Raw genomic sequence first — 13,756 nt, 5'->3', positions numbered from 1 at the left:
ATACTTGCTTCCCATATCCTGTAGAAAAAGTTTTCTATTAAAAGAGCTAGTCTTTAACATTTTTTTTATTTTCCAGTAGTGTTCTGGTTGCCCATCTGTATGAATAGCATTTCAGTGTATATTAACATACAACTTAGTGTAAAAATACCGTTTACTACAATAACCGTTGTGCCGAACTACAAAATTAATGTGCTGTAATATTAGCATGTCAGTGCCTAGTCTAACTGCTGGCTCAATCTGCAAATATTGGATGGCCATTTCTTTAATCATTTGAGTTTTCATAAAATACATGTCCAGTTATTCTTCCCCTCCTTCACTTGACTTGCTGTTAAACTGCGTTTCTTCCTTTTACTCCATCTCATGTTCTACAGTCAAGACTTTTCAGTATCTACTCTTCTGAGAGATTGGCTCAAAATAGCTTTCAGTCTTGAGGCACATAAAATTTTCTATGTCACAATTAGTTTTTTTCTGCATTTTTATAACAATTCCAAAAGACTTTTTGGACCTTAAAAAGTATTATGACCCAACTTTATATCTGGATAGGTCACCTTTCATCCCTTTCTATAGAGTTTGGATGTCCAAGAAAAACCCAATTGAGAGATAAAAGTAGATATTTTTATCAAATATGAAAAGCATCAAGTGACTATAACTTCTGTTTCTTTGCGATTTTCTTCTCTCCTCTGTCTCTTCCATGGCTTTCCCCTCTCCTCTCTTTCCGACACTTCCTCACTTCCTAGATAGTAAGAGATATTCCCTCCCATCTATTTTTAAAAGAGTGTAATTCTCTGTTGGCATTAGAAAAAAATATGTTTTTTCTATTTAGGAATATAATGTTACTGTGCACATATGAAAATTTTAAAGAACAACAAAAACCTTCCCTAGTCCTATTCACAGAGATAACTGCTAATATTTGAATATATTCTAAAAATATAAATTGATATAGTCTATAGCAATATCTATATCTGATGGGCATATGTATATATATATATAAAGGAATATTATTCAGCCATAAGAAAGAAGGGAAGTCCTGCCATTTGCTACAATATGAATGGATCTTGAGGGCATTACAGTAAGTGAAATAAGTCAGAGAAAGATAAATACTCTATGATATCACTTATTTGTGAAATCTAAAAAAGCCAAAGTCATAGAAAAAAAGCCAAAGTCATAGAAACTGAGACCAGAAAGGTGGTTGGTTACAAGGGGCTGGGGGATGGGGAATATGGGGAGATATTGGTCAAAAGGCACAAAATTTAAATTACATAGGATGAATAAATCCTGGAGATCTAATGTATAACATGATGACTATGGCTAGTAATACTGTATTGTATACTTGAAATTTGCTAAGAGAGTAGATCTTAAGTGTTCTCACCACACACACACACACACACACACACACACACACACACACGGTAACTGTTAAGTGTTGGATGTTAATTAGCTTGATTGTGGTAATCATATCACAATGTATACATATATTAAAGCATCACATTGTATACATTAAGTATATACAATTTTATTTGTCAATTATACTTCCATGAAGTTGGGGGGGGAAGGAAATAGGTTAATGACACCTTCAACTATTGCTGTTGAATTGTGTTTTTCTAAGTCTGTTTCTCCCTTCAATTTTGTAAATTCTTCCTGTATTTTGTGGCTCTAACTTTAGGTAAACATGTGGTTATGAATGTTTTATCTTCCTAAGGGTGACACTGTTATCATTTTTAAAGTCCCTCTTTGTCTCTTGTAACATTTTTTAAAAGTCCAATTTGCTTTATATCAGCATACACATTCCAGCTTTCTTATTGTTACTATTTACATGATATATATTTTTCCATCTTATTACCTTCAACCTATTTGTATCTATAAATACAAATTTGTCCACTCTCACAACATATACTTGGTTCTTGTTTTTTTTTAACCAGTGTCACAATCTCTGTCTTTTTATTGGATTGTTTAATTCACTCACATTTAATGTTATTATTAATATAGTTGATTTACACCTGCCATTTTACCTTTTTTTTTCTGTCTCATTTCTTTCTTTCCTTTATTTTTCCTTCACTTCTTAGTTTTGCATTAATGATTGTTTTCTCTTGTTACATTTTTTTTTCCTTTTACAGTTTTTTCATTATCTGGGGGTTATTTTCTTAGTGGTTGTTCTGGGGTTTGCCATATACATCTTACCTTATCAGAGTCTACTTCAGATTTATACTAACTTAATTCCAGTAGCATATAGAAATGTTACTCCTATAGAGTTCTTTTTTCTGCCTTTTCGTTCCATTATTATTATACATACTGCATTTATAAATGTTACAAACTGCACAGTACATTGTTATAAGTGTTAATTTATATAGTTGTATATCTTTTTAAAAAACTGAGAGAAGAAAAGAGCAAATGTATATTTATAGCATTTATTATATTAACCTTATTTATCATTTATGGTTCTCTTTAAGATTTGAGTTACCATCTAGTATCATAGCCTTATTCCAATACAGCTTTGCTCCCACCAATCTCCTCTGTGCTATTATTGGCAAACACATTACATTTCTATATGTTATAGACCTACTTCTATACATGCTGTTTTACATAATTGCTTTTTAAATCAACTAAGAGAAGAAAGGAGAAGCAATACACTTTCAATGTTTTATCACTACATAATTATTTTATCAGTATCTTTTTTCTTTTTTTCATATGGTTTCCAACTACTGTCTGAGGTCACTTGCTTTCAGCCTGAAGAGGTTCTCCTAGTATTTCTTGTTAGTTGGATTCACTTACAATGAATTTTTTTCAGTTTTTGTTTACCTGACATTTTCTTTATTACAGCTCCATTGTGCTGCTTTCAAATTTTTCTCTTTAGACAAAGATGTCTTTAGACAAAAATGTCTTTGAACATTTAACTATCATGTTGCTGGGTAGCTCTCTTTGTGTTTTTCCTACTTGTAGTTTGTTGAGCCTCTTGGATGTGTAGATTAATGTTTTTTATCAAATATGAGAAATTTTCATGATTTCTTTGAATAAGTTTTTGCAGTTTTGTTTGCTTGTTTCTTTCTCTCTCCTTTCTCTGCTCTGGTAATCCTATTACGTGTATGTTGGTGAGCTTAGTGATGGTATGCGTTTCTCTTAGGCTCTGTTCATTTTTCCTTCATTCTTTTTGTCCTTTCTATTTTTTTGGATTGTATACTCTCTATCAACCTTTCTTTATATTTGCTAATTTTTTCTTCTGCCAGTTCAATTCTACGGTTGAGCCCTGTAGTGATTTTTCTTTTTTTGGTTATTGTATTTTCAATTTTAGAATTTCTATTTGTTTCTTTTTTGTAATTTCTCCTTTTTGATATTCTCTCTTTGGTGAGGCGTTATCATTGTACCTTCCTTTAATTCTTTAAGCATGATTTCCTTTGATTCTTTGAAGATATTTGTGAGAGCTGCTTTGAAGTCTGCTATGGTCAACATCTGGGCCCCCTCAAATAAAGTTTCTATTGCCTGCTTTAAAAAAAAAAAAAACTGTGTATGTGTCACCGTTTCCGATTTCTTGCGTGTCTCCTTTTTTTTAACTTTACATTTTAGATAATATATTGTAGTAACTCTGCATATGATTCTCCCCCACCCATTTGGTGCTTATCATTGTTTACTTGTTTATTTCTTTAGCTACTGGTGCTGCTATCTTAGTTTGAAGGCTCTGATGTTGCTCCTGAGAGAGTACTGCAAAGGTTCCTGGGATGATAGTGGTTTTAGCAGGGCTTTCTTTGTTTCTTTCCCTGATCACACCCAGATGTTAGACTCCTTCAATTTCTGGCTGATCTGCTGTATTGTTTTATAGTGCCCTTGGGCATAAATTGCTCCACAGTTTGATGCAATTAAATTTGGGCCTCATTTTAGGGGTAGTGTCTGAAGCCAGTGTGTGAAGATTGCTCTGACTCCAGGAGTGATTTTCTTGGGCATCTCTTTCCCTGTTTCCCTCTAGCAAACTTGCTGGCCAGCCTTTTAGCTTGGCATTCTCACTCCCAACAAACAGCTCCATTGTTTCTAAGAGCACCCTTAGGTTTGACCTTTCCCACACTCTGTTTCATATAAAGTTAGATCATCTGGTAGAGCTTCAGAAATTTCTGTTCTAAAGGCCCATCTGTCCTCCTGAGGAAAAAAAATCTCTGACTTCTCTATGTATGGTATCTTTCCCTCAGGAGGAAGGCGCTAAGTGTAGGCAGTAGCCTCTGGTCCTCTTGGCTTGCCTCTCCTATAGTGAAACCTCCACCTCGAAATGAGCTAGCTTGAGAGAAATCAAGGGCCCAGTCTTCTCAGCCTACCGCACTTGTGGTAGCGCCTCTGGCCTATGAATTGAGGCTGGGTGAAAGAAGAGAGCCTCTGACCTCTACTGCAGTCACCTGGAATTTAGCCTCTGCAAAATGTAGCTGGGGTATTTGATAAACACTGGCAGCCTGTCCCTTGCACAGCACTTAAGAGGAGAGGGAACCCTATGTTCTTGGTTGCACTTGTCTGGAATGAACTTTCTTTCATGCTGATGTGGAGCAAGGGACAGAGGGAACAGGTTGTGATTCAAATGGCCCAGATTCTCACTGTTCTTACTGAGTTTTAGTAGATTTTCCTGAATAAATGTTTGTTGTATGTCCTTATGCCAATTTCCATATACATTAAAATGTCATGTTTTTTTAAAAATAAGTTTTACTATTTATGCTTATTTGGTTGGGGACTGGATCCATGGAACTCCTCATGCTGCCATTCCAGAGGTGGGACTCCTGAAATAGGTCACCTTTGAGAGAGCAGCTTTAATTAAGGTGGGAAGAAGCAGTGCAAACGATTAAAAACTCAAAGGATGGTAATGAAGTGAAGGCAAAGGCTGGCTAGCAACTACTCTTTTAGATGTTTTGATGCAAGGTAGGGTAGCTATAAAATCATAGACAAGAAGTACAAGGGTGGAGAGGTTTCTTTTTGTTGTTTTTTTTTTAATAAAGGCAATCTCTTAATAGTGGATTTTAGTGTTGAAAGTAGATAAGAAGTAACATGGCTTGACAAGGAGAAAAGACAGCTTTTTTCCCAGGTCAACAAGAGTGGAAAAGTTAATTGGGGAGGTTACTGAATATTTTTTGATGAGGGGAGTGGTGTGGCAATGTGTCTTGAGATGAAAAACAGGAAAGATAAAATAAATTGATGAGAGCTGGGTTTGATCTTCTCACTAAGGCACTGATTCCCAAAAGTGTATGCACTTTAGAATTTCCTAGTGTCTTCTTTTGCCTACATCAGAAGCATGCCTTAACCCAAGGATTCACGTGCAAGCAGTTTATTGAAAGTAGCCAGGAACACAGGTGAGGTGATACAGAGAATTGAAGGAGGAGTAATTAAGCATGATACCACAGTGGGGGAAAAAAAAAAAAAAAAAAAAAAAAAAAAAATGGAGCCTAATCCCCAGGGAATCTCTAGAAGACAGTGTAAAACACATGTGCAAAATTGTCCCATCCAGGGAATGTTGAGAGCTGGAGTATATGTATTCCCACACCAGCGAACCATTTTCCTGGCGCTTCTGGCCTGCTGTGATCTCCAGCAAAGTCAGTTCAGGCAGCCCAAGATGTTGGAAGCAATCATGGTATGCATGGAAATTATGGATATTGATAGTGCCTCCTACACTAGGGAGTTTTTCAAACAAACCAGCCTGTGCCCTCTCTTCCCTTCACCCACCACCCTGCATTCTGACTACTCTTGTATACGGCGCAATTGGGAGAGGTGCATGTAAATGTGTCTCCTTCGTAAAGATATCCCAGTGATTAATAGCCTAAACTTATTGGTTCAAGACCATAGAAATTAAATGAGAAAAAGCTTCCATTGAGACTGAACAAGGCCGTGGTGGGACTGGGAGACAAGGGGGGAGAGAAAAATACTCTTTAAGGTCTCCTTAGGAAATATGATTCTGAATCCACAAGAAATGAATTAAAAGATTTCTGGGGGCTTCCCTGGTGGCGCAGTGGTTGAGAGTCCGCCTGCCGATGCAGGGGACACGGGTTCGTGCCCTGGTCCGGGAAGACTCCACATGCCGTGGAGCGGCTGGGCCCGTGAGCCATGGCCACTGAGCCTGCGCGTCCGGAGCCTGTGCTCTGCATCGGGAGAGGCCGCAACAGTGAGGGGCCCGCGTACCACCAAAAAAAAAAAAAAAAGATTTCTGGGGGACTTCTCTGGTGGTCCAGTGGTTAAGACTCCGTGCTCCCAATGCAGGGGGCACGGGTTCGATCCCTGGTCAGAGAACTAAGATCCCACATGCTAAGATCCTGCATGCCACACCACACGGCCAAAATAAACAAATAAAAAATAAATTTAAAAAAAAAACAGCAAAAGATTCCTGGAATTGAGGTAAAAATTGCAAGAATTCATATGATTCAGGATCATATTTGACATACAGGAACATTAGGCATTCTAAGGAAAGAAGGGGATGAGTGTAGCAGTTACCAAGGTTTATGACCTGATTTTGTAAGTTGGTGAGAGGTTAGAGTCTAGGGACTCAAAAGTGCTGGGAAAAAAGGGCAGAGTTGAGATGTGCAAGCATGGAATTAGGCTAAATAGAAAAGTAAGAGAAGCCAAAAGGAGCTCTAATGTACTGAAAAGATACAGAAGGGGAAAGGACACCAGAGGTCTTCCTGAAGAGTAAATGCAACAACTATGAGAGGAAACAGAGCAGGAGGAAAGGATTAGATAGAAGTGGAGTCTTGAGATTTAATCTTCGAAGGGGAGCAATTCAGAGCTGTAAGACTGACTGAAATGAAGTGGAGATAAAAGGTTTTGGGAATATGGAGCTTGAGAAATTATGAGGCTAGACTTTCTGATGAGTCATTTATATACATATATAATAGCAGGAGATGAAAGGAAAAAGAAAGTTCTCAGCCTAGTATTAAAGGTGTGAAAGGAGATGATGTGGGATGTTGGGATGTTTCATAACCAGGAGATGTTGCAAAAAGATTCAGAAAATTATGCATCACATATCAAAATTATTTTGATATTTGACACAGAGACATACTCTGTCTTATTTAGTATTACCCACAACATTAGTCTTTCTGATTCACACAGAAGAAATTCAACCAAGAATAAATTCTTTAGTTTCAACCATTGTTTTAAGATTTACTAATTGGAATAATAACTTTTTGAATTTTATAGTCGGCTCCCATAAAGCATTTGCTCCGATATGGAAACAGTAGGTTCAGTCTTCAAACTGTGAAGGCATGTCGGGAAGTGATCTTTAAATTTCAGTGGTTGCTTTCAACAACCTAATTATTTCAGAATTACCAGTTAAGCAATCAATTACTAAAGTGGAGCCTGCATAGCAACATGATTTCAGGACCTTTCACGTCCTAAGAGGCCTTGTTCTAGGCACTGAAGATCAAATAGTGAACAAGATAGACATGGTTGCAGGTGTATAGGAGGAGAAGGAGATGACATTGAAAGAAGAAATAGGGGTTTCTTTCTATAGAAGTTTCTACATCGGTTTATTCCAAATGGCTGTAAAAAGATGAACACGAAGATTGAGATGAGAAAATAAATAATTTTCCTTTCAACACCTACCTGAATTCCAAATGAATAAGCTACACACAAAGTTTTACTTAATGATTTATAAACATAATAAAAGTAACTTTTTATTGAGCACCTACTATGTATCCAAGAGATTAACATGGCATTAACTAATTGGTGGCAGTACCAAAGTGGGCAATTGCTGCTTTCTGTGCAAACATGAGTTTAGCTCTCATTCCCCCACCCCCAACCAGCTTGCCACCACTACGTCTGATATATGGAAATCCTTGCAGCAACCACTCAAGGTAAGTATTGATATTATTAACTTCATTTTATAGATGAAGAAACTGAGGTCAAATTGGTTAAATAAACTGCCGAAGAGCTCATGGCTTGTAATTGCAAAAGATATAATTTGAACCCAAATCTTGCGGAGGGTTTTCTTTATAGTGCTTCAATAATGACTATGTTTCTCCTTTGTATCTATACTGAGCTGCATATATATAAAACTCCCCCTCCATTTGGTCTCTTATACCATTTTTAGAGCTTCCTCCACCTCCTTTTTCTCCTTTCCTCAGATCTATGTCTGAGTAAGTAGAAGGAAGAGTATTTTAAGACTGGCAGTGAACATTTCTGATTGTGTGGCTACATAGCCAGGCTGATGTAGAGGTAGGAAGTGAGTAGAGGGTTCAAAGCTGATATCCCCAGTACTACGTTAGATATTTCTAATTCTCTATATTCTCTGTGCAGGTCCTGGGTCAATTTGTCCTCAAATCTCCTTCTTGGTCTTTTCTATTTAGCAAAAAGATAAACTCCCATGCCAGTTTGTTTACTGCCAATGATGACTACTGTAGAGAAACTGAAGGGTGGGAGGAAAAGGAAAGCCACGGCGTTTCCACATCTCCTGGCCCGTGGTGTCATAACTGATGGAAGTTGTGTTTCCTAACGTGGCTCCAGTTCCCACCAGGTGACCCTGGCCCCTGTGCTCTCATAATGCCACCTCTGCCTTTTGTCCTTTCAGACTGAAGTGAGGAGATAATGGGTTCCTATTGTTGTCAGCCTCTAGATAGCCTCAGGGTCCTCTGTTGGACTTCTCAGTTTTTCATCACCTGTGTCACCATTCCTTTGCAATAAATTTCTGCTGTTTTAAATACTCAGTGGTTTTTGTTTTCATGATCAGCTCCTCACACACACCCAGTATACTTTATACTTTATTCTAAGGTTCAGTGTGCATGTGAATATATATGTAATAAATGTCTTCTTAGCCAAACTCTAAGTTTCATGAGGACAGAGACCATTACTATCTCCTTTAGCTCTGAATTGCCATGATTACCATATGAGAGGTGCCGGATAATTATTTTTGAATGAACGAATGGATGAATAAGATGCGCAGTAGTTTTTCTCTCCTCAAACTATCTCCGTCACCTCCTCATTTCTTATTCTTGCCTTGGAAAAATGAAGTAAAATAACAGACAAAGCAAAGTTCTTCTTGTTCTACACTTGCTGACACTTCCTCATGTCTTTCACGCACCTAGCAAAGTCAACTCACACACAAAAATCAAGTAACATCTGCCCAAATAATTAAAATAAGAGTGGACTGTTTGAATGTACCAAAGGAAAAACTTTATGAAACTCACTTGAGAAGCTGAGAGAGAGAAAGCTTAAGGATGTAGCTTTATAGAACCAGAAGAAAACCCAGTGAGAACTGCACTAGTTTTATTTTAACATGGAACTGGTTTCTTCCTGTCATTTTTACCTGTCAAATAATTTGGATTTGAATGAGTCATACCAGTGATTCAAACAGTTTGAAACGATATTACTATTTACGAAATTTAGTAGGAAAGAGGGGAGAATTTATTTTGAAATTTCAGAAATCTTAAAATATGTTTTACTTGGTCAGAGTGCAAAGTCATGAGTTCTGCAGAAGTTGCAGTTTGGACAGTGCTTGTGGATTTTTCAGATCTGTTTTCATCTCAGCAGAGATCACTGTGTATCCTCCTGACATTTTTGGAGGACCTTCTATCCTCCCTTCTTTTCCTTCTTTATGAGAACAGCAGGAGGGGATCATGGTGGGAGGAGAAAAGTAGTTGTCAGTCAGTCTTTTTCTTGCCATGATTTAGAGAAAGTAACCCAGTTCCTGCAAAAATTAAGTGGCAGAAAGTGAAGCAGTACTCAAAGTAAGCAAAACTCATTTGGTCAATGTCAAAAACAACGAGCTGAAAATGATCTTTGTGTAAAGAAATTGCACGTTAAATATCCCTCTGGAATTCAAATTCTCTTATGTCAGTGATATGTCTGAAATGCTACTTTTGGTGTTTTTATGCTCAACTTAGGAAGAGGTAAAGAGAACTTCCAACTGTTGTCTAAATGTAAAATACAGGCATATCGAGAGAGTGGTTCAAGATGGCAGAGTAGAAGGATGTACGTTTACTAACTGCTGAACATTCATTGAGAGGAAGACACTGGAGCTCACCAAAAAAGATACCCCACATCCAAAGACAAAGGAGAAACCGCAATCAGACAGTAGGAGGGGCGCAATCACAATAAAATCAAATCCCATAAATGCTGGGTGGGTGACTCACAGACTGGACAACACTTATTCCACACAAGTCCACCCACTGGAGTGAAGGTTCTGAGCCCCATGTCAAGCTTCCCAACCTGGGGGTCTGGCAATGGGAGGGGGATTTCCCAGAGAATCAGACTTTGAAGGCTAGTGGGATTTGATTACAGGACTTCGACAGGACTTGGGGGGACAGAGACTCCACTCTTGGAGGGCACACACAAAGTAGTGTGCACATCAGGACCCAGGGGAAGGAGCAGTGGCCCCACAGGAGATTGATCCAGACCTACCTGCTAGTGTTGGAGGGTCTCCTGTAGAGGTGGGGGGTGGCTGTGGCTCACTGCAGGGACAAGGAAACTGACAGCAGAAGTTCTGGGAAGGACTCCTTGGCGTGAGCCGTCTTGGAGTCCGCCATTAGCCCCACCATAGAGCCCGGGTAGGCTCCAGTGCTGGGTCGCCTCAGGCCAAACAACCAACAGGGAGGGAACTCAGCCCCACCCATCAGCAGACAAGCAGATTAAAGTTTTACTGAGTTCTGCCCACCAGAGCAACACCCAGCTCTACCCACCACTAGTCCCTCCCATCAGGAAGCTTGCACAGGCCTCTTAGATAGCCTCGTGCACCAGAGGGCAGACAGCAGAAGCAAGAAGAACTACAATCCTGCAGGCTGTGGAATGAAAACCACATTCACAGAAAGATAGACAAAATGAAGAGGCAGAGGACTATGTACCCGATGAAGGAACGAGATAAAACCTCAGAAAAACAACTAATTGAAGTAGAGATAGGCAACCTTCCAGAAAAAGAATTCAGAATAATGACAGTGAAGATGATCCAGGACCTCAGAAAAAGAATGGAGGCAAAGGTCGAGAAGATGCAAAAAATGCTTAAAAAAGACCTAGAAGAATTAAAGAACAAAACAACAGTGATGAACAATATAATACCTGAAATGAAAAATACACTAGAAATAATCAATAGCAGAATAACTGAGGCAGAAGAACGGATAAGTGAACTGGAAGACAGAATGGTGAAATTCACTATCACGGAACAGAAAAAAGAATGAAGACAACATTTTTCTGAGGAGAGACCTTCAAGATGGCGAAGGAGTAAGACGTGGAGATCACCTTCCTCCTGATAAATACATCAGAAATACATCTACATGTGGAACAACTCCCACACACATACTGAACGCTGGCAGAAGATCTCAGCCTTCCCAAAAGGCAAGAAAATCCCCACATACCTGGGTAGGGCAAAAGAAAAAAGAAAAAACAGAGACAAAAAGAATAGGGACAGGACCTGCACCTCTGGGAGGTACCTGTGAAGGAGGAAAAGTTTCCACACACTAGGGAGCCCCCTCACTGGGGGGGATGGGGGTTGGGGGGGGAAGCTTTGGAGCCACGGAGGAGAGTGCAGCAACAGAAGTGCAGAGGGCAAAGTGGAGAGATTCCCGCACAAAGGATGGGTGCCAACCAGCACTCACCAGCCTGAGAGGTTTGTATGCTCACTGGCTGGGGCAGGTGGGGGCTATGAGCTGAGGCTCGGGCTTCGGAGGTCAGACCCCAGGGAGAAGAAAGAGGTTGGCTGCATGAAGACAGCCTGAAGGGGACTAGTGCACCACAGCTAGCTGGGAAGGAGTCCAGGAAAAAGTCTGGACCTGCTGGAGAGGCAAGAAACCTTTGTTTCAGGGTGCGCGAAGAGAGGGTATTCCTTTCCAGTGTGCCCACAGAAGACAGAGCACTGCCTAAGAGAGCTCCAGAGACGGGTGCGAGCGGCAGCTATCAGCTCAGACCCCAGGGACAGTCATGAACCACTAACACTGCTGCTGCTGCCACCAAGAATCCTGTGTGCAAGTGCAGGTCACTATCCACACCTCACTGGGAGCCTGTGCAACACGCCACTGCCAGGGTCCCATGATACAGGGACACGTTCCCTGGGAAAACACACGGCATGCCTCGGGCTGTTGCAACATCACACCAGCCTCTGCTGCCTCAGGCTCTCCCCACATTCCAATTCTGACTACCGATCCTGCGGCCTGAGTGAGCAAGAGAGCCCTAATCGTTGCTGAATTAACCCCTTCCTCTCTGGGCAGGGAACAGACTCCTGAGGGCAGCCTACATGCAGAGTCAGGGCCAAATCCAAAGCTGAACCCCAGGAGCTGTGTGAACAAAGAAGAGAAAGGGAAATTTCTCCGTGCAGCCTCAGGAGCAGCAGATTAAATCCCCACAGTCAACTTGATAAACCCTGCATCTGAAGAACACTGAATAGACAACAAATGTTCCCAAAATTCAGGTGGTGGACTTTGGGAGCAACTGTAGACTTGGAGTTTGCTTTCTGTGTCTAATTTGTTTCAGATTTTATGTTTATCTTAGTGTAGTATTTAGTGCTTATTATCATTGGTGGATTTGTTTATTGGTTTGGTTGCTCTCTTCCTTTTTGGCTTTTTTTTTTGCCATATGCGGGCCTCTCACTTTTGTGGCCTCTCCCATTGCAGAGCACAGGCTCCAGACATGGAGGCTCAGCGGCCATGGCTCACGGGCCCAGTCACTCTGTGGCATGTGAGATCTTCCTGGACCAGGGCACGATCCTGTGTCCCCTGCATCAGCAGGCAGACTCTAAACCACTGAGTCACCAGGGAAGCCCTCCTTTTTATATATACATATTTTTTTTTCCTTTTTATCTTTTTGTGAGAGTGTATGTGTATGCTTCTTTGTGTGATTCTGTCTGTATAGGTTTGCTTTTACCATTTATTCTAGATTTCTCTCTGTTCGTTTTTTTTTTTTAATCTGTTTTTTGTTTTTGTTTTCTCTCTCTCTTCCATTTCTTCTGAGCTGTGTGGCTGGCAGGGTCTTGGTGATCCAGATGGGTGTCAGGCCTGAGACTCCGAGGTGGAAGGGCCGAGTCCAGGATACTGGACGACCAGAACCCTCCCAGCCCCATTTAATATCAGTCGGCAAGAGCTCTCCCAGAGAAATTCATCTCAACACTAAGACCCAGCTCCACCCAACGGCCAGCAAGCTCCAGTGCTGGATGCCACATGCCAAACAACTAGCAAGACAGGAACACAACCCCACCCATTAGCAGAGAGGCTGCCTAAAGTCATAACAAGTCCACAGACACTCCAAAACACACCAGTGGATGTGGCCCTGACCACAAAAAGGACAAGATACAGCCCCACCAACCAGAACACAGGCACCAGTCCCCTGCACAAGGAAGCCTACACAACCCACTGAACCAATCTCACCTACTGGGGGCAGACGCCAAAAATAACAGGAACTACGAACCTGCAGCCTGTGAAAAGGAGACCCCAGACACAGTAAGTTAAACAAAATGAGAAGACAGAGAAATATGCAGCAGATGAAGGAGCAAGATAAAAACCCACCAGACCAAACAAATGAAGAGGAAATAGGTAGTCTACCTGAAATAGAATTCAGGGTAATGATAGTAAAGATGATCCAAAATCTTGGAAATAGAATGGAGAAAATACAAGAAACGTTAATCAAGGACCTAGAAGAACTAAAGAGCAAACGAACAATGATGAACAACACAATAAATGAAATTAAAAATACTCTAGAAGGAATCAATAGCAGAATAACTGAGGCAGAAGAACAGATAAGTGACCAGGATATTAAAATAGTGGAAATAACTGTCACAGAGCAGAATAAAGAGTGAAAAGAATTGAGGACAGTCTCAGAGATCTCTGGGACA

The sequence above is a fragment of the Delphinus delphis genome, chromosome 14 (genome assembly GCF_949987515.2).
Source record: "Delphinus delphis chromosome 14, mDelDel1.2, whole genome shotgun sequence".
Classification (NCBI taxonomy): domain Eukaryota; kingdom Metazoa; phylum Chordata; class Mammalia; order Artiodactyla; family Delphinidae; genus Delphinus; species Delphinus delphis.
This window is presented reverse-complemented; position numbering follows the sequence as displayed.